The sequence below is a fragment of the Oryctolagus cuniculus genome, chromosome 3, assembly GCF_051225735.1.
Source record: "Oryctolagus cuniculus isolate XC-2025 breed Fujian yellow rabbit chromosome 3, ASM5122573v1, whole genome shotgun sequence".
Taxonomy (NCBI): domain Eukaryota; kingdom Metazoa; phylum Chordata; class Mammalia; order Lagomorpha; family Leporidae; genus Oryctolagus; species Oryctolagus cuniculus.
In genome coordinates, this window is record NC_142869.1 from 141,162,751 (window position 1) to 141,186,510 (window position 23,760).

The 23,760-nt window shown below is 42.1% G+C and overlaps 1 protein-coding gene and 1 pseudogene across 1 annotated transcript in view; one reads left to right on the plus strand and one right to left on the minus strand.

Annotated features, from left to right (window-relative positions):
* Nucleotides 1–23,760, plus strand: part of FBXL13 (F-box and leucine rich repeat protein 13) — a 244,710-nt gene that overhangs the window by 178,690 nt on the left and 42,260 nt on the right. The gene's annotated exons all lie outside the window — the stretch shown is intronic.
* LOC103348711 (cilia- and flagella-associated protein 97 pseudogene) lies at nucleotides 13,170–14,636 on the minus strand (annotated as a pseudogene).

The window sequence follows — 23,760 nt, forward strand, 5'->3', positions numbered from 1 at the left end:
TCATCTGCAAATAGGGATAGTTTGACTTCCTCCATCCCATTTTGTATCCCTTTGATTTCTTTTCTCGTCTAATGGTTTTGGCTAAAACTTTCAGGATTATATTAAATAGCAAGGGTTACAGTGGGCATTCTAGTCTGCTTCTAGATCAGTTTTGGAATGCTTCCAACTTTTCCCCATTCAATAAAGTGCTGCTCTGCATTTGTCATAAATTGCCATGATTGTGTTGAGGAATGTTCCTTCTGTACCCCATTTGCTTAGAGTTTTCATCATGAAAGGATGTTTTATTCTATTAAATGGTTTCTCTGCATCTATTGAGATAATCGTATGGTTTTTGGTCTTCAATTTGTTAATATGATGTATGACTTTGATTGATTTGCTAATGTTGAGCCATCCCTGCATACCAGGAAGAAATCCCACTTGGTCTGGTTGGACGATGTTTCTGATGCGTTGTTGGATTCAATTGGCTAGGGTTTGTTGAGTATTTTTGCATCTAAGTTCATCAGGGAAATTTGTCTGTAGTTCTCTTTTCCTGGTGTATCTTTTTCAAGTTTATGAACTAAGGTGATACTGGCTTCATAGAAAGAATTTGGAAGGATTCCCTCTCTTTCAGTTGTTTTGAATAGCTTGAGATGAATTGGTGTTATTTCTTCTTTAATGTCTGGTGGAATTCTCCCATAAACCTGCCCAGTCTTGTTGGGAGGGTCTTTATTGCTGAATCAATTTCTGTCTTGGTTATGAGTTGGTTTAGGTATTCTGTGTCTTCATGTCTCAGTTTAGTTAGGTTGTATGGGTCCAGGAATCTATCCATTTCTTCTAGATTTCCCAGTTTGTTGGAATACAGTCCTTTGTAGAAAATTCTGGTGATTCTTTTTTATTTCTGTAGTATCTTTTTATTACATTTCCTTTTTTCATCTCTAATTTTGTTGATTTGGGTCTTCTCCCTCCATTTTTTTTGGTTAGTTTGGCCAATGGGGTGCCAATTAAATTTTTTTTTCTACAAATGAGCTCTTCATTTTGCTGATCTTTTGTATTGTTTTTTGATTTCAGTTTAATTTATTCTCTAATTTTAAGTATTTCTTTTTCTGCTACTAGTTTTCAGTTTAGTTTGCTATTGTTTTTCTAGGTCCTTGAGATGCATTGATAGATCATTTATTTGGTGCCTTTCCAATGTCTTGATGTAGGCACCAATTGCTGTAAACTTTCCTCTTAACACTGCTTTTTCTAAAGACTTGTTTATTTTATTTGAAAGGCAGAGTTACAGCGAGGCAGAGACAGAGAGAGAGGTCTTCCATTCGTTGGTTCACTCCACAGATGGCCATAACTGCTGGAGCTGCACCGATCTGATGCAGGAGCCAGGACCTTTCTCTGGGACTCCCATGCTGGTGCAGGAGCCCATTGACTTGGGCCATCTTCCACTGCCCTCCCAGGCCATAGCACAGAGCTGGATCAGAAGTGGAGCTGCTGGGACTCAAATCGGCACCCACATGGGCTGCGACCTTTTCCACTGTGCCACAGCACCAGCCGCTTAGTACTGCCTTTGCTGTATCCCATACTTTTTTGAATATTTATTTATTTGAAAGTCAGAGTTACACAGAGAGAGAGAAGGAAAAACAGAAAGAGAGAGAAAGAAAGAGAAAGAACTTCCATCCACTGGCTCACTCCCGAATTGGCTGCAATGGCTAGAGTTGTGCCAATCCAAAGCCAGGATCCAGGAGCTTCTTCTGGGTCTTTCTCACAAGTTCAGGGGCCCAAGCACTTGTGCCATCTTCTATTGCTTTCCCAGGCCATAGTAGAGAGCTGGATAGGAAGTAGAGCAGCTGGGACTCAAACCGGCGCCTATATGGGATGCCGCACTGCAGGTGGCGGCTTTACCTGCTACACCACAGCCCCCATCCCATAGGTTTTGATATGTTGTATTGTCATCTTCATTTGTTTCCAGAAACTTTTTAATTTCTCTTTTGTTTTCTTCTATGACTCATTGTTCATTCAGGAGCATGTTGGTTCAGTCTCCATGTGATTTCATATGTTCTAGAGATTCCTGAGTTGTTTATTTCCACCTTCATTCCACTATGGTCAGAGAAGATGCATGGTATGACTTTAATTTTTTTTGAATTTGCCTAGACTTGCTTTATGACTTAGCATGTGGTCTATCCTAGAGAAAGTTCCATGCACTGCTGAGAAGAATGCGTATTCTGCAACTGTAGTATGGGAAGTTCTGTAGACACCTGTTAGGTCCACTTGGTCTATAGTGTCAATTAACTCTGCTGTTTCCTCGCTGATTTTCTGTCTGGTTGTTCTGTCCATTGCTGAATGTTAAGTATTGAATTCCCCATTACTATTGAATTAGAGTCTATCTCTTTTTGGATCCATTAACATTTCTTTTAAATAGTCAGGTGCCCTGAAATTAGGTGCATTACAATAGTCACATTTTCCTGCTGAATTGATCCCTTAATAATTCTATCGTGTCATTCTTTGTCTCTTTTAACAGTTTTTGGTTAAAGTCTACTTTGTCTGATATTAAGATGGCTACACCCATTATTTTTTGTTTTCCGTTAACATGGAATATCTTTTTCCACACTTTCACTTTCAGTCTGCATGTATATTTGATAGTGAGATTTGTTTCTTGTAGGCAGCAAATGGATTGGCCTTGTTTTTTTTTTTTTTTAAAGATTTATTTATTTATTTGAAAGCCAGAATTACACAGAAGAGATGCAAAAAGAGAGAGAGAGGTCTTCCATCCTCTGGTTTACCCCCAATTGGCTGCAACAGCCAGAGCTGTGCCCATCCAAAGCCAGGAGCTTCTTACGGGTCTCCCAAAAGTCCTTGGGCCATCTTCCACTGCTTTCCCAGGCCATAGCAGAGAGCTGGATCAGAAGTGTAGCAGCTGGGACTTCAGCCAGTACCCATATGGGATGCCGGCACTGCAGGTGGTGACCTTACCCGCTAGGCTACAGCACCAGCCCCAGGCCTTGTTTTTGAATCCATTCTGCCAATCTATATCTTTTCACTGGAGAGTTGAGGCTATTTACATTCAAGGTGACTTTTGATAAGTAACAAGTTGGCATGCCATTTTTCCATAAATATGCCTAGTGTTTACTTAGGTTTTCTTTTGTACTTTTACTAGGAGATTTTCTGCCTTCACCTTCTTTCACAGTGATGACCATGTTTCTATGTTTCTGTGTGTAGCTCATCCTCAAGCATCTTTTGTAAGGCTAGATGAGGGTGACAAATTCTTAGAATTTCTGTTTGTTATGGAGGGTCTTTATTTCGCCTTCATTCATAAATGAGAGCTTGGCAGTGTACAGTAGTCCAGGTTGACAGAATTTTTTTCTCTTAAGTATTGGAATATATCTTGCCATTCCACTACCAAGTCTGCTGCTCTGCAGGTGTGGGGGAGGGGAAAGGAGTAAGGTGGCTCTCTCCTGTACTCCAAGACTGGGCAGTTGCTCAGCCCCCAGTCAGCTCTCCAGGCTGAAGTAGAAGTCAGTGGGTGACCGTGGAATTCCCTCTCAGCTAAAACTGTGAGCAGTGGGGCATGCAGCAATTTCTTCCTGCCTTGATGCCTTGACAAGGTAAGGTGGCGGCTCATAGCCAGCAGCTGGCTGCAGCAGTGTCTCTGTCTGCTCTCCTGTTGTCCCACGGAGGCTTTGGGTTGTTTTTTTTTTTTTTTTCAATTCTCCACCAAAAATTTCTGTGAGTCAGACCCCTGGAAAGTGTAGTGCTTCCTTTGTTCTTTTCATATCCCAGAGCAGCTTAAGTTATTGTGGTCCTATCCTATTCAACCATCTTGGATCCCCCTTTCAGCTGTTTGTAAGAACAAAAATGATGACTAAATTACAAACTGGACACACACACACACACGAGAAGCCAGGGTGAGAACCTGAATAATCACGGATATGATGTAGATGTCTCTGGTAACTGCCCCTCCGCCTCTGGCCCACGGCCCTTGTCTTAGTCCAAGCACCGTTTCGCTTACCTCTGCAGCCTCAAGCACTGGGCTCTACTCCAGCCCCATCTCTACTCTGCTTGTAAGGTGAGCTTCCAGCACACCAACCTGGGCCTGTCGCCTCCTTGCTGCGAGCCTCCCTGGGGCTCCACACCCACTACGCATCGCAACCCAACAGTCCAGTAAGGTGGACCTGCTTCTCCCAGGGTGGGCATTGTCAGCTCTGCAGCCTCCCCTCCAGCTCCAGCTCCAAACACGCCATGCTATTCCTCCTCCCCCATCTCTGCAAACTGTCCTGTCCCTCAGGAGCCAACGCCCCCTTGCAGGTCCTCCTAGGAAATTATTGCTTATCTCTTAAGGTTCAGCTGGGGGAAGCTCTCCTGGGATTTCCAGCCAGGCTTTGGATCTCCTCCTGTTTCCACAGCACTTTCCACGTGCCTCCAGAAGAGCAGTTGGCTTATCACATGTCACATTTGTTCCACACCTGTCTCCCTGTGGCCCTGTGGGTTCCTTGAAGGCAGAGGCTGCAGCATCCCATCTTCAGGGTGCCTACCATGACGCCTGGTCCACAGGAAGCTCCCGAGATGTTTGCTCCAAGAGTCACTGAGTAAATGAATGCATCTGGCCCCATTTCTCCCTCTCAACCCAACACTTAAGGCTTCTCCCATTGCACATGAGCTCAGCTCTGCTCGGAGCAGGAGCGGGAGTGCTCACAGCTGCATGATGCTGTACTTGCAAGGGACCACCCATCTGCCTGGAACACACACACAAATAACACCCAAGATCCATGGAGAAAAGCTCTACAGCAGGAAACCTGTGAGCTCACTCGGGATTCAAGGAACAGAAAGAATGGGAGTTAGAGGGAAACAGGGCAACTTGGAGACAGACGGATTTGCCTTGGGTTTTCACACAGCACCCCACAAGGAGTCTGCCCAGTTGGGGTTTTCTAGGTGGAGCTGGGCCAGGGGCAGGGTATGAACCTGTTGCCCCCACCCTGGTCAGGGTGGTTCCTCCTCACACAGATCCACCGGGTCCTGTTTCTTGGCACTGAAACCAAGGCAGACAGAAGCGGCCCAAGTGAACCTGTCCCTTCCCTTGGGAGACTCTTTGACGAATCCCCTCAGCCTCCGTCAGGTAGGAGCCCCAGCAATCCTAAGGCAGAATCTTCGATTTCCCCCCTCAGAGAGGCTGGACCCCCTCCTCCATGCGTTCACAGAGGCCTTTTCCCTGGGTGCTCACTAAAGCCTGCTGTCCTTCAGACCTGGAGGCCGTAAATTAGGCCACCGGAGTTGAGACGTTAAAAAAAGATAATATCCCTATTAACAATTGAGTAAGTAGAAAGGAATGGAAATAATGGAGAGGAAGAGGTCAATTATTTTTATGCAATTATACTTTGAAAAGGAAGAGCACTAAGGAAATGAGCATATATTTTCAGGAATATCGTCTGAGATAGTGTTATCGGGGATTTTTCCAGGAGGATGTGTTCCTTGAGATAATACATATTTCCAAGTATGAGTTTTGTTCATTAGTCATAGAAGAATGTGACAGCACCCAACATTGAAAAGGTTTCAGAAATAAACGTACAAAATGTAAACACTATTTCTAACAATTCTAAAAGGAAATACATTCCATCCAAGAATTCTGAGAATGAGCCAACGAGATAAGAGAAAATTGAATCCATAAGAAGAGGGCATTTTATAAACAGACTCCTCATTTCTTCAATGAATAGTTGTTCATTTTCAACTGTGTGTTAGATGCTGTACTAAGTTCTGGGAGTGGTAAACTGAAAGATCCTGGTTTCGGGGTTCAGTCTGGCAAAGCTACAGTAACAACGAGAAAAGTAGTAACACTGCATGGTTATTTTTCTGTGTGCGAAACATTTTATTGTATTTTATTTTTCTTTATTTTATTTCTACAGAAACATTTAATTTAAGGTATATAAATTTCATGCATTTCACATATACAACTTAGGAACATAGTGATTCTTCCCATCCTGTACTCCCTCACACCTTCTGCCTCCTCCCTCTCTTATTCCTTTCTTATTTCTTACTAAGACCTATTTTCAATTAACTTTATACACATATGATTAACTCTATACTAAGTAAAGAGTTCAACAAATTGTATATTAAAAACAACTATTCCTCAACAGTCAAGACAAGGGATTTTCACAGTCATTGCATCTGGATGTGTTAATTTCACTTCTATAAATTACCTTTTAGGTGCTGTATTAGTTATCACAGATCAAGGAGAACATACAGTATTTGTCCTTTTGGGACTGACTTATTTCACTAAGTATAATGTTTTCCAGTTTCATCTATTTTGTTGCAAATGACAAGATTTCATTTTTCCCTACTATATAGTATTTCATGGTAGATATACCTCTAATTTCTTCACCCAGTCTTCAGTTGATGGGCATTTGGGTTGATTCCATGTCTTAGCTATTGTGAGTTGAGCTGCAATAAACATGGGGGTACAGATAGCTCTTTGATATGCTGATGCTGATTTCATTCCCCTGGAGTAAATTCCCAGGAGTGGGATGGCTGGATCGTATGCTAAGTCTATATTCAGATTTCTGAGGTAACTGTTTACTGTCTTCCACTGTGGCTGTACAAGTTTACATTCCTACCAACAGTGGATTCAGATACCCTTTTTCACCACATCTTGCCAGCATTTGTTTTTTGTTGATTTCTGTATGAAAGCCATTCTAACAGGGGTAGGTGAAACCTCATTGTGGTTTTGATTTGCATTTCCCTAATGGCTAGTGATCCTGGACATTTTTTCATGTGTGTGTTGGCCATTTGGATTTCCTCTTTTTAAAAAGGTCTGTTTTAAGTGTTTTGCCCATTTCTTAACTGAGTTGTATGTTTTGTTGTTGTGGAGTTTCTTGATCTCTTTATACATTCTGGTTATTAATCCTTTATCAGTTGCATAGTTTGCAAATAATTTCTCCCATTCTGTCACTTGGCTCTCCACTTTGAGTGTTTCTTTTGCAGTACAAAAGCTGCTCAATTTGATGCAATCCCATTCAAATTTTGGCATTGATTGCCTGTGGATCTGGGGTGCTTTCCAAGGACTCTTTGCCTGTGCCAATGTCTTGCAGGGTTTCCCCGTGGTTCTCTAATAATTTGATGATATTGGGTTACAGATTCATGTTTTTAATGCATTTTGTGTGGATTTTTGTCTAAGGTATAAGGTAGGGGTCTTGCTTCATACTTCCGCATGTGGAAATCCAGTTTTCCCAGCGCCACTTGTTGAAGAGACTGTCCTTGCTCCGGGGATTGATTTTAACTCCTTTGTCAAAGATAAGTTGGTTGTAGAGTTGTGGAATGATTTCTGGAGTTTATATTCTGTTCCTTTGGTCTATCCATCTGTGTTTTTTTTTTTTTTTTTTTTTTTGCAGGTACCATGCTGTTTTGATTATAACTGCCCTGCAGTATGTTTTGAAATCTGGTTTTGTGATGCCTCTGGCTTTGTTTTTGTTGTATAAGATTGGTTTAGTGTGGGGAGCAGCCCGGACTGGACTGAGTTACTGGAATTAAGACTTATTCTATGCATCTGCTCTCCCACAATATGGCGCTGGGAGAGAAGTAAACAGCTTCTGCACAGCTGCCTCCAGTTCAGCCAATAAACTGTAGGACTTGCTCCTGATTGGAGGAGAGCAGCGTACTCGGCGTGTGGGCAGCCGAGTTGGGATTGGCAGAGGAGGACTATAAAGGAGGAGAGAGACGGCATGCACCAGGAACATCTAAGAGGAACACCTAAGGGGAACACCTGTGCAGCCCCCGAGAAAGCCGGCCGGCGGTGTGCCGCTCCCCTGCGGAAGTGGGGAATGTGGCCAGGGGGAACTGCCCTTCCACGGAGGTGGAAGGGATAGTAGCCAACCCGGGAAGAACCAGCAGCAAACCCGGGGAGGGCCGAGCAGACGAAAGAACAGCACAGGGTCCTGTGTCGTTCCTCCACGAAGAGGGGGAGCGACAGTTTAGCTATTTGGGGTCTCCTGTGTTTCCATATGCATTTCAGCATGATTTTTTCTCTATCTGAGAACAATGTACTTGGTATTTTGATTGGGATCACACTGAATCTGTAAATTGCGCATGGCAATATGGATGTTTTGATGATATTGATTTTTCCAATCTGTGAGCATAGAAGATTTTTCCATTTTTTTGTATCTTCTATTTATTTCTTTAATGTTTTGTAATTTTTATTGTAGAAATCTTTGGCATTTGGTTAAATTTACTCCAAGGTATTTGATTTTTTTTGTAGCTATTGCGAATAGGATTGATCTTAGAACTTCTTTCTCAACCATGGCACTGTCTGTCTATACAAAGGCCATTGATTTTGTGTACTGACTTTATATCCTGCTACCTTACCAAACTCTTCTATGAGTTCCAGTAATCTCTTAGTGGAGTTTATTGTATCCCCTTTATATAGAATCATGTCTTGTACAAATAGGGGAAGTTTGGCTTCCTCCTTCCCAATTTTTATCCCTTTGATTTATTTTTCTTGCCTAATTGCTCTGGCTAAAACTTTCAGGACGATGTTGACTAGCAATGATGAGAGTAGGCATCCTTATTTGATTCTGAATCTTAGTGAGAATGCTTCCAACTTTTCCTCATTCAATAGGACTCTGACCGTGGGTTTCTCATAAATTGCCTTGATTGTGTTGAGGAATGTTCCTTCTATGCAGAATTTGCTTAGAGTTTTCATCATGAAAAGATGTTGTATTTTTTTTTTTATTTTTTTGACAGGCAGAGTGGACAGTGAGAGAGAGAGACAGAGAGAAAGGTCTTCCTTTGCCATTGGTTCACCCTCCAATGGCCGCCGCGGCCGGCGCGCTGCGGCCAGCGCACCACGCTGATCCGAAGCCAGGAGCCAGGAGCCAGGTGCTTTTCCTAGTCTCCCATGGGGTGCAGGGCCCAAGCACCTGGGCCATCCTCCACTGCACTCCCTGGCCACAGCAGAGAGCTGGCCTGGAAGAGGGGCAACCGGGACAGAATCCGGCGCCCTGACCGGGACTAGAACCCGGTGTGCCGGCGCCGCAAGGCGGAGGATTAGCCTAGTGAGCTGTGGCGCCGGCCTAAGATGTTGTATTTTATTAAATGTTTTCTCTTCATCTATTGAGATAATCATATGGCTTGTTTTCTTCAGTGGTCTAATGTGATGTATCACATTGATTGATTTGCTAATGTTGAATCATCCCTGCATGCCAGGGGTAAATCCCAGTTGGTCAGTTGGTCCAGGTGAATTATCTTTGTGATGTGTTGTTGGATTCCATTGGATAGTATTTTGTTGAGGATTTTTGCATCTATGCTCATCAGAGCAATTTGTCTATAATTCTCTTTCCCTGTTGTTTCTTTTTTTGGTTTAGGAATTAAGGTGATACAGGCTTTGCAGAAGGAGTTTGGGAGGATCCCCTCCCTTTCAATTGTTTTGAATAGCTTGAGAAGAATTGGAGTTAATTATTCTTTAAATATCTGGTAGAATTCAGCCAGGAAGCCATCTGGTCCTGGGCTTTTCTTTGTTGAGAGCATCTTTATTACTGATTCAGCTTCTGTCTTGGTTATTGGTATGTTTAGGTTTTCCATGTCCTCATGGCTCAATTTAGTTCAGTTTTACATATTCAGAAATCTGTTTTTCTAGGTTTCCTGATTTTTGGCATGCAGCTCTTTGTAGTAATTCCTGATGATTGTTTTTTATTTCTGTGGTTACATTTCTTTTCTTTTTTTTTTTTGATTTTATTAATTTGGGTCTTCTCTATTCTCCTCCTCCCTTTCCTATCCCTTTCCCTCCCTCTCCTCCTTTTTTTTCATAAAACCAGCTCTTCATTTCACTGATTGTTTTTATTTTGTTTCAATGTTGTTTATTTCTTTTCTAATTTTAATTATTTCTTTCCTCCTACTAATTTTAGGTTTGGTTTGTTGTTTTTCTAGGTCCTTGAGATGCTTTGATATCTCACTTATTTGGTGGCTTTCTGATTTCTTGATGTAGGGACCAATTGCTATAAACATTCCTTTTAGCACTGCTTTTGCTGTATCCCATAAGTTTTTTGTTGTTGTTTTTTTTTTTTTTTTTTTTTTTTTTTTGGTCAGGCAGAGTTAGACAGTGAGAGAGAGACATAGAGAAAGGTCTTCCTTTTTCAGTTGGTTCACCCCCCAAGTGGCTGCTACGGCCGGCACGCTGCGCTGATCCGAAGCCAGGGGCCAGGTGCTTCTCCTGGTCTCCCATGGGGTGCAGGGCCCAAGGACTTGGACCATCCTCCGCTGCCTCCCCGGGCCACAGCAGAGAGCTGGACTGGAAGAGGAGCAACCGGGACAGAATCCGGCACCCCGACCGGGACTAGAACCCGGTATGCCAGCGCCGCAGGCGGAGGATTAGCCAAGTGAGCCGCGGCGCAGGCCATAAGATTTTTTTTTACTATATTTATTTTTTTAACTGTGTTTAGAAGCAAACCAGAAAACTTTATTTGGAGTAGTAGCTAAGAAAGCAGTTTTTAATGGATAATGAAGAAGGAAGAGATGATAGCTACATCTGAAGAAATAATTTTAATAATTATCTTTCACAGAGTCTTATTAAAAAGAAGCAACTTTAGTTTAAGGTTTGACATAGATGAAAATTCTCAGTGATAATCTAGCTTTGTTATTAGACCTCAGATCAGTATGCTTTCTAGGTACAGATGTAAATTCTCTAAGTACATACATTAAATACAAGCCAATCAAATACAAAATAGTGTTAGACTATCTTCCACTTTAAATTCTTGAAAACAGAGTAGTGTACTTATATTCTTCTATTAAAAATGCCCCTTGAGCCACAAATTCAAACCACACTGACTTATATCAGAGAATATCACAGTTTTCTTTCATTTTTTAAAGATTTATTTATTTATTTGAAAGAGTTACAGAGGAGAGGCAGAGAGAGAGAGGTCTTCACTTTGAAAGTGTATGTGTTACATCTGCACATGTGGTAACAAAGATCATATAAAACATATTCAGAAACTAATGCCATTATGAACATAAAGGTTTTATGTACATATTTTTGTCAAATTTTCAAAAATTTGTTTAAAAAACTAATTCACTATTGGGCAAATGTCCAGATGCTGAGTTTTAAGTCCATTATGTTATCTCAAGGATGTATTGTTTTACAAAAAAGAAAACCTTGGTTTACTATAGCTAAAGCTTATATATAAAGTGGGTGTGAAGAACTTGTTCACTAGGAACAAAGCATCAGATAACTTCAGATGAATATTATAGCCCAAAGTACAAAGCAGTAAAACAAACATCAAGCCAGCTTGTGTTCAAATGAAAATTTTCAACCATACTGTTCTGTGCTCTATCATAAACAAAATCCGTGAAAACAAACTAAGACCAAGAAATTTGAATTGATGTTTAGCAAAATGAAGTTTGGTTTACTGCTGAAGGTGTTAAGAAAGTTCAACATATATGCTACAGAGCTTGAGCACTGAAAAAAAAAATCTCCTTATTATGGCTTAGAAGTTCATTTTTAAAAAAGAAAGATTTGTCATTTAATATGCACACTTTCCAATATATTATAAGGATATTATACTAAAAGACGAATAATGAAAAGCAGTGATAACTGTGAAATATTATACTTCTTTTTTTTTTTTTTTGACAGGCAGAGTGGACAGTGAGAGAGAGAGACAGAGAGAAAGGTCTTCCTTTTTTGCCGTTAGTTCACCCTCCAATGGCCGCCACGGCTGGCTCGCTGCAGCCAGTGCACCACGCTGATCTGATGGCAGGAGCCAGGTACTTCTCCTGGTCTCCCATGGGGTGCAGGGCCCAAGCACTTGGGCCATCCTCCACTGCACTCCCGGGCCACAGCAGAGAGCTGGCCTGGAAGAGGGGCAACTGGGACAGAATCTGGCGCCCCAACCAGGACTAGAACCAGGTGTGCCGGCGCCGCAAGGCGGAGGATTAGCCTAGTGAGCCGCGACGCCGGCCAAAATATTATACTTTGCTATAGGAAGTAAGAGACTAACACTCTGTCATTACCAATTTCATCAAGATTTCTAGCCCTTTAAATGTGAAACTTTAGAATTCAAACAAATAAACCAAAACAAAACAAGAAAATAAGCTAATATTTAAAGCAGTAGTGATTTATTTCCCTTATTATTTATAGTTTAGTTTTCTTTTTCAGCCCTTATAAATACTACCTGGAATTTCTAAAGCATTTCCTTGTTATTCTTATTAATGCAATACTGAATCACAACCCAACATGCTAATTGGTATCAATTAAAACACTGTTCTGACACACCTCAGGATCTGATTCTTGGCTCTTTTAACTGGTGGTGCTACTTTACTGATTCAACATACTTTGGCTGCTGATGAAACTGATCTGGTCTGTGGTTAAACTACTGACAAAGGAGTAGACAGTTCCTCTAGAGGCCACCTCATTTCTCAGAATCATTAAGCACACTGTATGTAAACATGGAGAAGAAGAAAAGAGGGGCTTCTAAGTTGAATTTATAATATCAGTTTGGAATCATTTGGAATGGTTAATCTAGTTTTTGAAATCTCACTCAGAGTACTTTTATAGAAATATTAGACATCGCTGCCGAATCACAAGGATTGCTCCAGTACAAGCTTCTCCCCACCTGCTCATCAAATCTAAATGGGCTTCACCAGTGAAAACAAATTTCAAGATTTATTTCATTATAATAAAGTGTGGTTCTCATAGAATCAAGCTATGAGTCATGCCACATTAGTTCTAAAGCAAATAGAAAACAAATTCAGTCAAATTTAGCTCACAGTCACAGCTTACAAGAAATGAAAACAGCATAAAATGAGAACTGTATAGCAAACACCTTGGGTCTGACATGCAATGACACTAATGACCACCATTTTGTCAGAATGACAACTGAAATAACTTCTGTCCTGAGAAAATACTCATGCATGCTATCACTTCTCTATAAATACATATACATCTCCTATAATTACATCATCATTAAAAAACACTGATTTTACATTAAATTGTCTTTTTGACAATTTTGCATGGAATAACAATAAATTAGAACTTATTGTATATTTCAAATTGCTTAAACCAGTATTACAGATGTTTACACAAAGAATTACAATAATACACAGGAACACTTCAATAAAATTTGTATGAGCAACATTTAAAGTGAAAGAAAGGTTTGTAACCAAGCTGTATGGACATCCAGGGGTTGAGGTCTCAGCAACAGCCATTGGGTTTGTCAAAGGCCTGTCATTCACTCTGCAGCTGAGGACACAGTTGCACTGGATGTCCTGGACGCTCCTCTTAATGGGCTATATTGGCCTAGAGTAGATCTCACTCGTCTTGAGGATGGAGATGGGTTGAGATAACCGTATTGCGATGATAGTCCATTAATTGTTCTGAATGTTTCATACCAACTGTTGGCTTCACTGCTTCAAGCCTTTTCAGTAAAGCCAAATGTTCTCTTTCAATCCTTTGCGGTTCCCTCTGTCTATTGAGAGCACTATGATACAATTTAATTGTATTTTTGCTTCCTGGTTTTTCAGCCTGTCTTGACAGGTCTTTCAGAAGCCTCTGATTCTCCTGATTGATACATCTCACTTCTCCTCTTGAGAAGGAATAGTTTTTCCTAGGTACTACTGAAGGCCGAGCAAAGTGATATCTTTGTAGTCCCCTTTCTTCTAATTGCAGAAAAGCTTTCAAAAGATGACTCAGGTCCACTGTGTCATGTAAGACTTTCTGTTTGTGTCTGTGGTCTAAATTAGAATCTAACACTGAAGACTTTGAGGTAGGATTAGGCTCATGTTTTTCTTTCCCTTTTTTGGCAGTTTGCAAACACCTTGAATTATTTTTTAAATCCTCAACATCTTCATATATTTCCTCATTCACATTTTCTTGCCTTTTAACTTTTTAATTTTTGGTCATTTGATGCCCCCAGACTGAACAGGGATGATGCTGATGTCTGGAGTTTATAAAGGAGTTACATCACTCACAGTATCTTCAGATTTCTCAATGTAGTCACCAATTTTTGGTCTAGTAGTTGGAGGTCATTTTCCTGTTGACTTTATTTCTGGTTTATATTTCTGTTTTGGTGATAAGAGGGTTACACTAGATACATGTTTCTTTGATGATGGAGAGGAATCAGATTTGGAGATATCATATCCTGCATTCAAACAATCTGTACCTGAACTTGGAGATGAAGAAGACAAGAAGAGAAAGAACTAATTTTGGAATACTTTCTACTTGTGCTTTTTAAAAAATTATTAGCTTAGCTGACTTGGACCTCACATTACACTTTTTCCCAGTATCAATGCTTTTTTCTCCATCTGTATAGTAGTCATCCTCAGCACCTTTTACAGTTTTGGGAATCCTGCAGGACATGGGCAGGTATGTTTTATGGTCTATTGTGTTATCACACAATTTTTCTGATCTTGAAGAAGTGATTAATGATAAAGAATTTCCAGTTTGGACAATACCATTCTCTATTGGGTTTTCTTCTAGGAGAATTTTTGTTCTCTTTTCATTTCCCTTATTGCTGAGATAATTTTCTTTTGTTTCTATTCCAAATTTCAGGTTCACATTTTCTGTACCTTTATCTAGTCTCTCTTCAGCATCAACATTTTGCTTGTCAAAAACTGAATTACTTTCACATTTATTTGTTTCTTCAGTCACTGTCAAAGAAAGCATGGTCTACTTCTGATGTATCTCCGAACTGAGCCATGAGAGCTGTGGCCACTACTGCCCCTCACGAGGTGCCCACAGCTTCCCCAGCCTCACTCTCATGTCTGCTTGCTCCTGCAGCCCCAGTACATGCTCCTTGAAGGGTGCTCGCCCGAGCTCAAGGGCTGCCAGCAGCAGCTTCCGGAAGTGGAGGGAGTGGAAAAGGCTATCCCATGAGTTTTTATTTGTTGTATTGTAACCTTCATTTGTTTCCAGAAGTTTTTTGATTTTTAGTTTGTTTTCTTCAACGACCCACTGTTCATTCAGGAGCATGTTGTTCAGTCTCCATGTGTTTGCATATGTTCTAAAGATTCTTTAGTTATTGATTTCCAGCTTCATTGTACTGTGGCAGTATGGTATGATTTTGATTTTTTTTTAATTTGCTGAAACTTGCTTTATGGCCTAGCATGTGGTCAGTCCTAGAGAAAGTTCCACGCACTGATGAGAAGAATATATTTTCTGTAACTGTAGAATGAAAAGTTCTGTAGATCTCTGTTAGGTCCATTTAGTATATAGTATAAATTAACTCTGTTGTTTCCTTGCTGATATTTTGTCTGGTTGATCTGTCCATTGCTGAAAGTGGTGTACTGAGGTGCCCATTAATTGGAGTCTATGTCTCTCTTTGGGTCCATTACCATTTTTTTAAATAGCCAGTTGCCCTATAATCTGGTGTATGTATGTTTATTAATGTCATATCTTTATGTTGAATTGATCTCTTAATCATTCCATAGTGCCCTTCTTTGTCTCTTTTAACAGTTTTTGTTTAAAGTCTATTTTATGTGATATTAGGATGGCTTTTTGTTTTCCATTCACCTGGACTATCTTTTTCCATCCTTTCACTTTTAGTCTGTGTGCATCTTGGTTGGTGAAATGTATTTCTTTAAGGCAGAAAATACATGGACCTTGTTTTTTTTTATCTATTCAGCCAGTCTTTATCTTTTAACTCGAGAGTTGAGACCATTTACATTCAAGGTGACTATTAATAAGTAATTACTTGGCCCTGCCATTTTTCCATAAATATTCCTATTGTTTGCTTTGGTTTTCTTTTGTACTTTTACTAGGAAATTTTCTGCCTTCACCTTCTTGCATAGTGATGACCATGTTTCTGTGTTTCTGTGTGTAGCACATCCTTAAGTGTCTTTTGTAAGGCTTGATGAGTGGTGACAAATTCTTTCAATTTCTATTTGTTATGAAAGGTCTTTATTTCACCTTCATTCATAAATGAGAGCTTTTCAGGGTACAGTATTCTGGGTTAACAGTTTTTTTCTCTTAAGACTTGAAACATATCTCTCCATTCTCTCCCAGCCTGTTGGGTTTCTGATGAGAAGTCAGCTGTGAGTCTAGTTGGTGATCCTCTGAAAGTAATCTGGCATTTCTCTCGTGCACATTTTAGAATTTTTATGGTTCACTGGGAAGAGTTTGACTACAGTGTGTTGTGGTAGAGATCTTTTCTGGTCATGTCTATTAGGAGTTCTGTGTGCTTCCTGTACTTGGACATCCCTTTCTTTTTCCAAAATAGACAAGTTTTTTGTAATTATTTCGCTGAAAAGATCGTCGCTCTTTCTTCACCTTCATGGACTCCTAAGACCTGTATGTTGTGCCATTTGATAATATCCCACAAATCTGCAACACTTGCTCTTTAGGTTTCTATTTTCTTCTTTTTTTGATCTGACTAAAATTTCTAGAGATTTGTCTTTTAACTTGGATATTCTTTCTTCTACCTCACCAAGCCTATTGTTAAGGCTTTCCATCACATTTCTTATTTGATCTATTGAATTCTTTATTTCTATTATTTCATTTTGATTTCTCTCTAAAATCTCAACTTCATGGGAAAATTTTTTATTCATGTAATGTATGGATTTCTTTAATTCATGGATTTGCTTCTGAGTAATTCTATTACTTTTTTAAATTCAATTTTCAGCATTTCATCAATCTCTTCATCTTCACATTCTAGTACTGAAGTGTTGTCGTGTTCCTTTGGGGGCATCATTGTCTTCCTTATTCTTGTTTCTCGAATTTCTGCATTTATTTTTAGGCTTTTGTGGAAATACTTGTTTTCTTTTTGCCCATGATGGCTTTTCTCTTGGGACTATGCTTCTGTGGCTTAGTGGACTGTCTGCTCTTTCAGTGAATACTCAGAGGCATGTGCTTGGTGGGGTCAGGGAGCTCTGGTCAGTGCTCCAGGGTGAGGGGAGTGTTCAGGGTGACACTCAGGTTGTGCATGATAAATATCTTCTTTTTTTATCACAGGGGAAGGTTTATTCCGCTCTGTTGATGTAATCTCACCCTCACCTTCACTCCTCCAAGGTGACCAATGCTGGGCATTAGTCCCATTGGGTGTAATATTCATCTTTGCTGCCACAAGAACCACACAAAGGATCCATGTGGTTCTCAGGGTGAGCACAAATCCTGCAGCAGCGACCCACCTCAGGCAATTAGGAAGCCCTGAGCATGGGTAGCTGCCCACAGTGACTGGCCAGAGACCCAGCACACTCTGCATTCTCCTGTGTAGCCAGTGTTTCCACAGTCCCAGCACACAAGGCTCCTGCAGTCACAGGGTGCCGAGCGTCCACTCTACCATTCTGGTCTGTCCCACCTACAGAGAGATGGAAGTGCTCCCAGAACCAGCAGCCAGTTGGTGCTCCAAACAGGCAGCCTAAGCCCCAGAGCCTGTGATGTACTGGGAAGCTGGGGGCCCCTCACAGTCCTATGTGGGCGCCCATCACCCTGTTAATCCCCCTAACCAGATTCAGACACCTCTTCTCAGCTGGTTGCCGGGTGGGTGGACACAAGCTAGTGCAGCTGTTATGTATGTCTAAAATGGCACCCTCCATGTCTCAGCTAATTGCAGGGCACTGTTGCTGGGGGTTGTAGAGAGAGAAACATGTCCCATTTTTTCCTCTGTGTTGGTAGATACACTGTCCTCACAGGGCTCCAGACCAGACTCACGCCAGGCTCCCCCTGCAACGATATCACCAATGGCTTGGGCTGCCAAAGTCTGGTCGGTCTCACCTCACTCTCCAAAGTTGGTGCTGAGGCTCTCAGCTGCTGGGGTCCTGTGTTGTGTCTATGCCCATGCTGCATGTCCACACTCTCCATATAGGTCTACAGCACTCCTGTAACTTTTATGGAGTTTCCACCACAGCTTTCTCCTTAATACTTCCCTGAGATTGCACTCTCTCCACTTTTTTTTTTAACTATCTTCCCCTAGACTTGAACAGTAAGCTCTCTCCCTATTCTACCATCTTGGAATCTCTGCTGTATGGTTATTTTATTTTATTTTTTTGGACAGGCAGAGTGGACAGTGAGAGAGAGAGAGAGACAGAGAGAAAGGTCTTCCTTTTCCGTTGGTTTACCACCACCCCCAATGCCCACTGCACCTGGTACACTGTGGCTGGTGCACCGCGCTGATCCAAAGCCAGGAGCCAGGTGCTTCCTCCTGGTCTCCCCTGTGGGCGCAGGGCCCAAGGACTTGGGCCATCCTCCACTGCCTTCCTGGGCCACAGCAGAGAGCTGGACTGGAAGAAGAGCAACCGGAACAGAATCCGGCACCCCAACCAGGACTAGAACCTGGGGTGCTGGCACCACAGGCAGAGGATTAGCCTATTGAGCCACAGCGCCAGCCCTGCTGCATGGTTATTGAAAGCATGAATTCATAATGTGGGTTCACATCCTGCCTGATACCTCCATGCTGGGGGACCCAGGGCAAGCTACTTAACTTTCTCTGTGCCTCCATTTCCTTCTCTTTAACTTGGTGATACATGTATTATGCACATCACCGTATTGTTGTGAGGGTTAAATGAGACAATGCATGTAAATTGGCTAAGTTACATTGCCTGGCACATGGGAAGCACTCAGTACCTCTTAGGGATGATTTATTTGCTGTAAATGCACTGAATCACAACCACAGAGGAGCTGGAAAGAGAGTCCTTACTTCTCTGAAGTTTCCGCAGAGGAGCGCTTTTGAAGTGAAGCTGAAAGCTTCAAGAGATAGTTCTGAGATAAAGAAGAGATGGACATTTGCAGTAGAGAACAAGCAGGTGGAAAAACACGGGGGTGTGAGAGATTATGTGTTGACTGAGCATGGCTAGAGAAGAGAAGCAATGTGGCAGGAGATGAGACTGGAGGAGGATTAGGAGGCAAAACATGAGTGGCCTTGGGCACCCTGCATAGCCATTGAGACTACTTGCAATGTGCACTGAAGAACTTGGCATAGATGGACATGTATGGGTTTGTGTCAAAGAAACAAACCCGTGGCCATGGATGATCTATCAAAGAAGGAGTGAGCTCTTGCAGGGACAGCTGAAAACAAGGAGGTTTTGACAGTGATGGCAGAGGGCACAGAGATAGGAGATCTTTAGGATGTGGTATTGATGGGGCTACATGATTGGGTATGGGGGGTGCTGGGACCAGACACAGACAGTGCCCAGATTTGTTATTTGTAGACAGTGGTACCCTTAACCAGGAAAAGAACATAGATGAGAGGTTAGGGCTTGCAGACAAGATGCCGAATTCCATTTTGGTCACGTTTAACTCCAGTGTTAGAGTGCCTCTCTCCAGACAATGGACTCCTTTGGTCATGGGTGACAAAGAGAACACGCCATCTGATTTTTTAATCTTTGTTTGTGTTTACATAAAATTTTTATTTAAATATTTATTTGAATATTTATTTGAATATTTGAATAAATATTTATTTGAAATGTTTATTTAAATATTTATTTGAAAGGCAAAATGAAAGAGGGAGAGAGAGAGAGATAGACAGAGGAAGACATAGGAGAGAGAGATTTTCCATCACATGGTTCATTCCAAATAGTCACAATAGCCAAGGCTGGGCCAGGCTGAAGCCAGAAGTCAGGAACTCCATCAAGATCTCCCCCATGGGTGGCAGGGGCTCAAGTACTTGAACCATCATTTGCTGTGTCCCAGGCACATTAGCAGGGAGCTGGATCAGTTGTGGAGTAGCCAGGACTTGGACTGGCGCTCTGTTATGGGATGCATGTATGCCAAGCATAGGCCTAACCCACTGCTTCAGAATGCCTATGCATCATTTCCCACAAGATGTCTGGAATCATAGGAATTAGGTGTATTCCAACTGGAGTGTTACTGAAAAACAGAACATTTACACAAGAGTTTTCAACATCCCCCCTTTCCCCCCAGTCAATTCTCTCTGCCACACCAACACCCTATACCCCATTTCATCCTCAGAGAAAGGCAGCAGGAAAGGAGGCCGCTGCCTGTGGGGGGGCTTTTTGGACGTCTTGTAATCTATCCCTCCAGTTGGCAGAGTCCCCATCATCCTATTCTCCTGAGTACCCCATGCCATCTGACAGGATTGAGTGCCTATTCCAGTGTCGTGCATTCAAATATCAGATATTTCAAGTCATGCAGACTTTATAGATTTCCCCTGTAGGGAATCTAAGCCCTGTAAGAGGGTCATAAAGGTGCCAAGTGCAGAGGAGAGCACAAAGTAGCTAAATCAAAGGGAAGTCCATCATGGGCCTTTGAGTGTTATCCAGGCTCCTTCTGGGAGCAGAAAGGGGAGGAGCAGCCCTTTGACTTCTCACTGGTTTCCAGCTTGAGTCTTAGTCCTCTGAAAGTGACAGCTGAGTCTGAGATGCCCAGGGCACACTCGGGTATCCCAATAGCACTTGGAGGACACGATCTGGAGTCAGGAGAGCTTCATCCATTCAGAGAGAATGTTCTTTGTTATGACAATCAGTGCTTACGTTTGCAGGAAAATCCAGGTGTACTGTAGCTTCTCCACTTGTTCACTCTGAAGAAATTTCACTTATTCATGAATTTATTCTTTCTGTCCTCCTTTTCTTCCTTTTGTGCTTCCTTCATTTGATAAATCATTACCTGGTTACAGATATAGGCATGCTTAGTATTCTAAGCCTGAGCACGAAAACAGGAGTAAGAAAGGGACTTGCCTTGAAGGTTTTATAATCCGTGTGTTCCCTCTCCCCCACCCCAGCTCCATGTTTCCTTGTCTTTTGAGTGGGGCATTTTGTGGTTATGGTCTGGCTCGGTTGCTTTGGCGTTTTGGTTTGCTATGATGTGGATAGATTCTGTCCCCCAAAGTTTCATGTACTGGAAGCTTGGTCCCCAATGTCACAGTGAACTTTTAGAAGGCTGGGCTTTGTGGAAGAAGATTAGGTTGTAATGAATGAATCCATCCCCATAAATGGATTAGTGCTGGTCTCGGGGAGTGGCCCAGGTATGGTAGGAGTGAGTGAGTTCCCAAGAGGGTGGATTGTTATATAGGGTGAGGCTGGCCACCATGGGTCTCTTGGTTCCTTGCTCACACAAACTCTCTCCGCACACGCCGCTCCTCTTCTCCACCTTGTTGTGAGATAGACAACAGGACTCTGCCAGGACACTGGCGCCATGCACTTGGGACCCTCCAGCCAACAGAATCATGAGCTAAATAAACCTCGTTACTTACAAAATGCCCAGCCTCAGAGATTCTGTACAGAACCATAGCGCAGACTAAGACAGGATTGTAGCAAATAGATTGTCATTCACTTTTGCGTGGAAAAAAAGTTCTAGCAAGGGGAACAATTTCCTCTTGTTTTTGTTTATGATGGTGATTATATTTCCTCTCATGGATTTCTGTTCTGGCCCCTCACTCATTTATACTTGTATATTGGAGCTCTCCATAATCCTGCCATTTTTATGAGCTTCTTAGAATAATAGTTATTAACCACTCATCATTTGTGGTATGTCATTCTTAGAGTTGTTGAGAGATAATGTAATATTTCAAATTATTTTCTCCATACCTTTATAATGGCTTTCTCTTACAATTGTGTGAGAAAAATTCCTCTTAACAAGTTTATCTTTTTAAAATTTTCATTTATTTGAAAGACGGAGAGACAGATACAGAGAGAGATCTTCCATGTGCTGACTCACACCCCAAATGTCCACGTGGATCAGGGCTGGGCCAGGCCAAACCAGAATCCTGGAACTCAATCCAGGTCTCCCCCGTGAGTGAAAGGGACCCAAGTCTTGTGCCATCACTAGCTGCCTGCCCGAGTGTATATTAGAAGGAGGCCTGAATTGGGAATGGAACTGGGCCTGCAACCCAAGCACTCCCACATGGGATGTAAGTGCCGAGTAGCCTGGACTTGAACCAGCACTGGGTATGGGGTGTGGGCATCCCAAGTGGCAGTTCAACTCATGGCCCCACAACACCCACCCCTGGCACGTTTATCATAGGAGACTGCTAATAAAGACGATTGAAAAATGAAAAAAAAAAAAGCTGGACAAAGCATGCAATCTTATGTAATTTATGTAGTTTTTTTCAAGATAATGGCAGATTACAAAGTTCATTTATGCATATTTGGTGTTCTGGTGTGCCTGTATTAAAGAATGTTTCTAAGCTGAAACATATGGTCAGAAAGGATGATTTATAGCAGTGTAGCTGTCAGATAAATTACAGCAATACGTTTTGGTCTGATGCTCAAATTCCATAATGCATAGACCATTTTTCCAGACTTTTTCTCAAAGTGCACTATCTCAGAAGAAAAGCCGTGTTCAAGTTTTAAAGAATAAATCTTACTTTCAGAATGTTAAGCTCTGCTTAACAAGGGTTCATCTGCTTCATTTCATATATGAAACATGGTTTGTTTTTTCATTTAAATTTTTAAAAAAATTTATTTTCGGGGCCGCTGCCATGGCTCACTTGGTTAATCCTCTGCCTGCGGTGCCAGCATCCCATATGGGCACCAGTTCTAGTCCCAGTTGCTCCTCTTCCAGTCCAGCTCTCTGCTGTGACCCGGGAAGGCAGTGGAGGATGGCCCAAGTGCTTGGGCCCTGCACCCACATGGGAGACCAGGAGGAAGCACCTGGCTCCTGCCTTCAGATCAGCGTAGCTCTGGCCGTAGCAGCCATTTGGGGGGGTGAACCAATGGAAGGAAGACCTTTCTCTCTGTCTCTTTCTCTCACTGTCTAACTCTATCTGTCAAATAAATTAAAAGATAAAAAATTTAAAAAAATTGTTTTCATTTTATTTGAAAGGCAGACACACACACAGAGAGAGAGAGAGAGAGGGAGGGAGGGAGGGGCAGAGAGGCAGAGAGGCAGACACTATCCACTGGTTCACTCCCCAAATGGCAACAGCCAGGACTGGGCCAGGCTGCAACCAGGAGCCCAGAATTCCAACTGGGTCTCCCTTGTGGGTGGCAGGGGACCAAGTGCTTGCGACATCATCTGCTTCCTCAGAGGCTGTGCATTAGCAGGAAGCTGGATCAGAAGGAGAGTAGCCGGGACTGGAACCAGGCACTCTGATGTGTGATGCAGGTGTCTCAAGGTGCGCCTTAGCTGTTGAGCCAAACGCTGTCTCTGTTTTTCAGTTATGGCCAAATGTCCTGTCTTTCAATGGGTAGAATATTGATGTTTTTGTTGCCTCAGTGTGGCATCTTTTGCCAGCAAGTAACAAGCACACCAATCAAATAAAAACTCAGTTTTGTAAACATTTCCCTAAAAGGAATTTGGGGAAATCAAAAGATTTTTAATGGGAAGCACAGAAAATTAATTGAGACAGTGAATGTTCTGCCTAAAATAATATTCTTCTATTTCGAAGCACCTCCAAAAACATTCAATGTAATTAAAGGAAAGGGTGATAGAAAAACAGGTTTAAATGAATATCAATGGTTAGATGTGGAATTAAAGATAGCACCTATAGGGGCCGGTGTTGTGGAACAGCAGGTTAAGCTGCCTGTTGAAACCCCGGTGTCCTGTATCAGACTACTGGTGTGAGGCCTGGTTTTTCCACTTCCAATCCAGATCCCTGCTAACAAGTGCCTGGGAATACAGCAGATAATGGCCTAAGTGCCTAGACTCCTGCCACCCATGTGGGAGACCCAGATGGGGTTCTGGGCTGCTGGCTTCAGCCTGGCCCAGCCCCGGCTGTTGTGGCCATTTGAGGAGTGAACCAGAAGATGGAAGCTCACCTCTTTCTCGCTGTCGCTCTACCTTTGAAATACATCCTTTTTTTTTTTTTTTTTTTTTTTTTTTTTTTTTTTTTTTTTTAACAGGCAGAGTGGACAGTGAGAGAGAGAGACAGAGAGAAAGGTCTTCCTTTTTGCCGTTGGTTCACCCTCCAATGGCCGCCGTGGCCAGTGCGC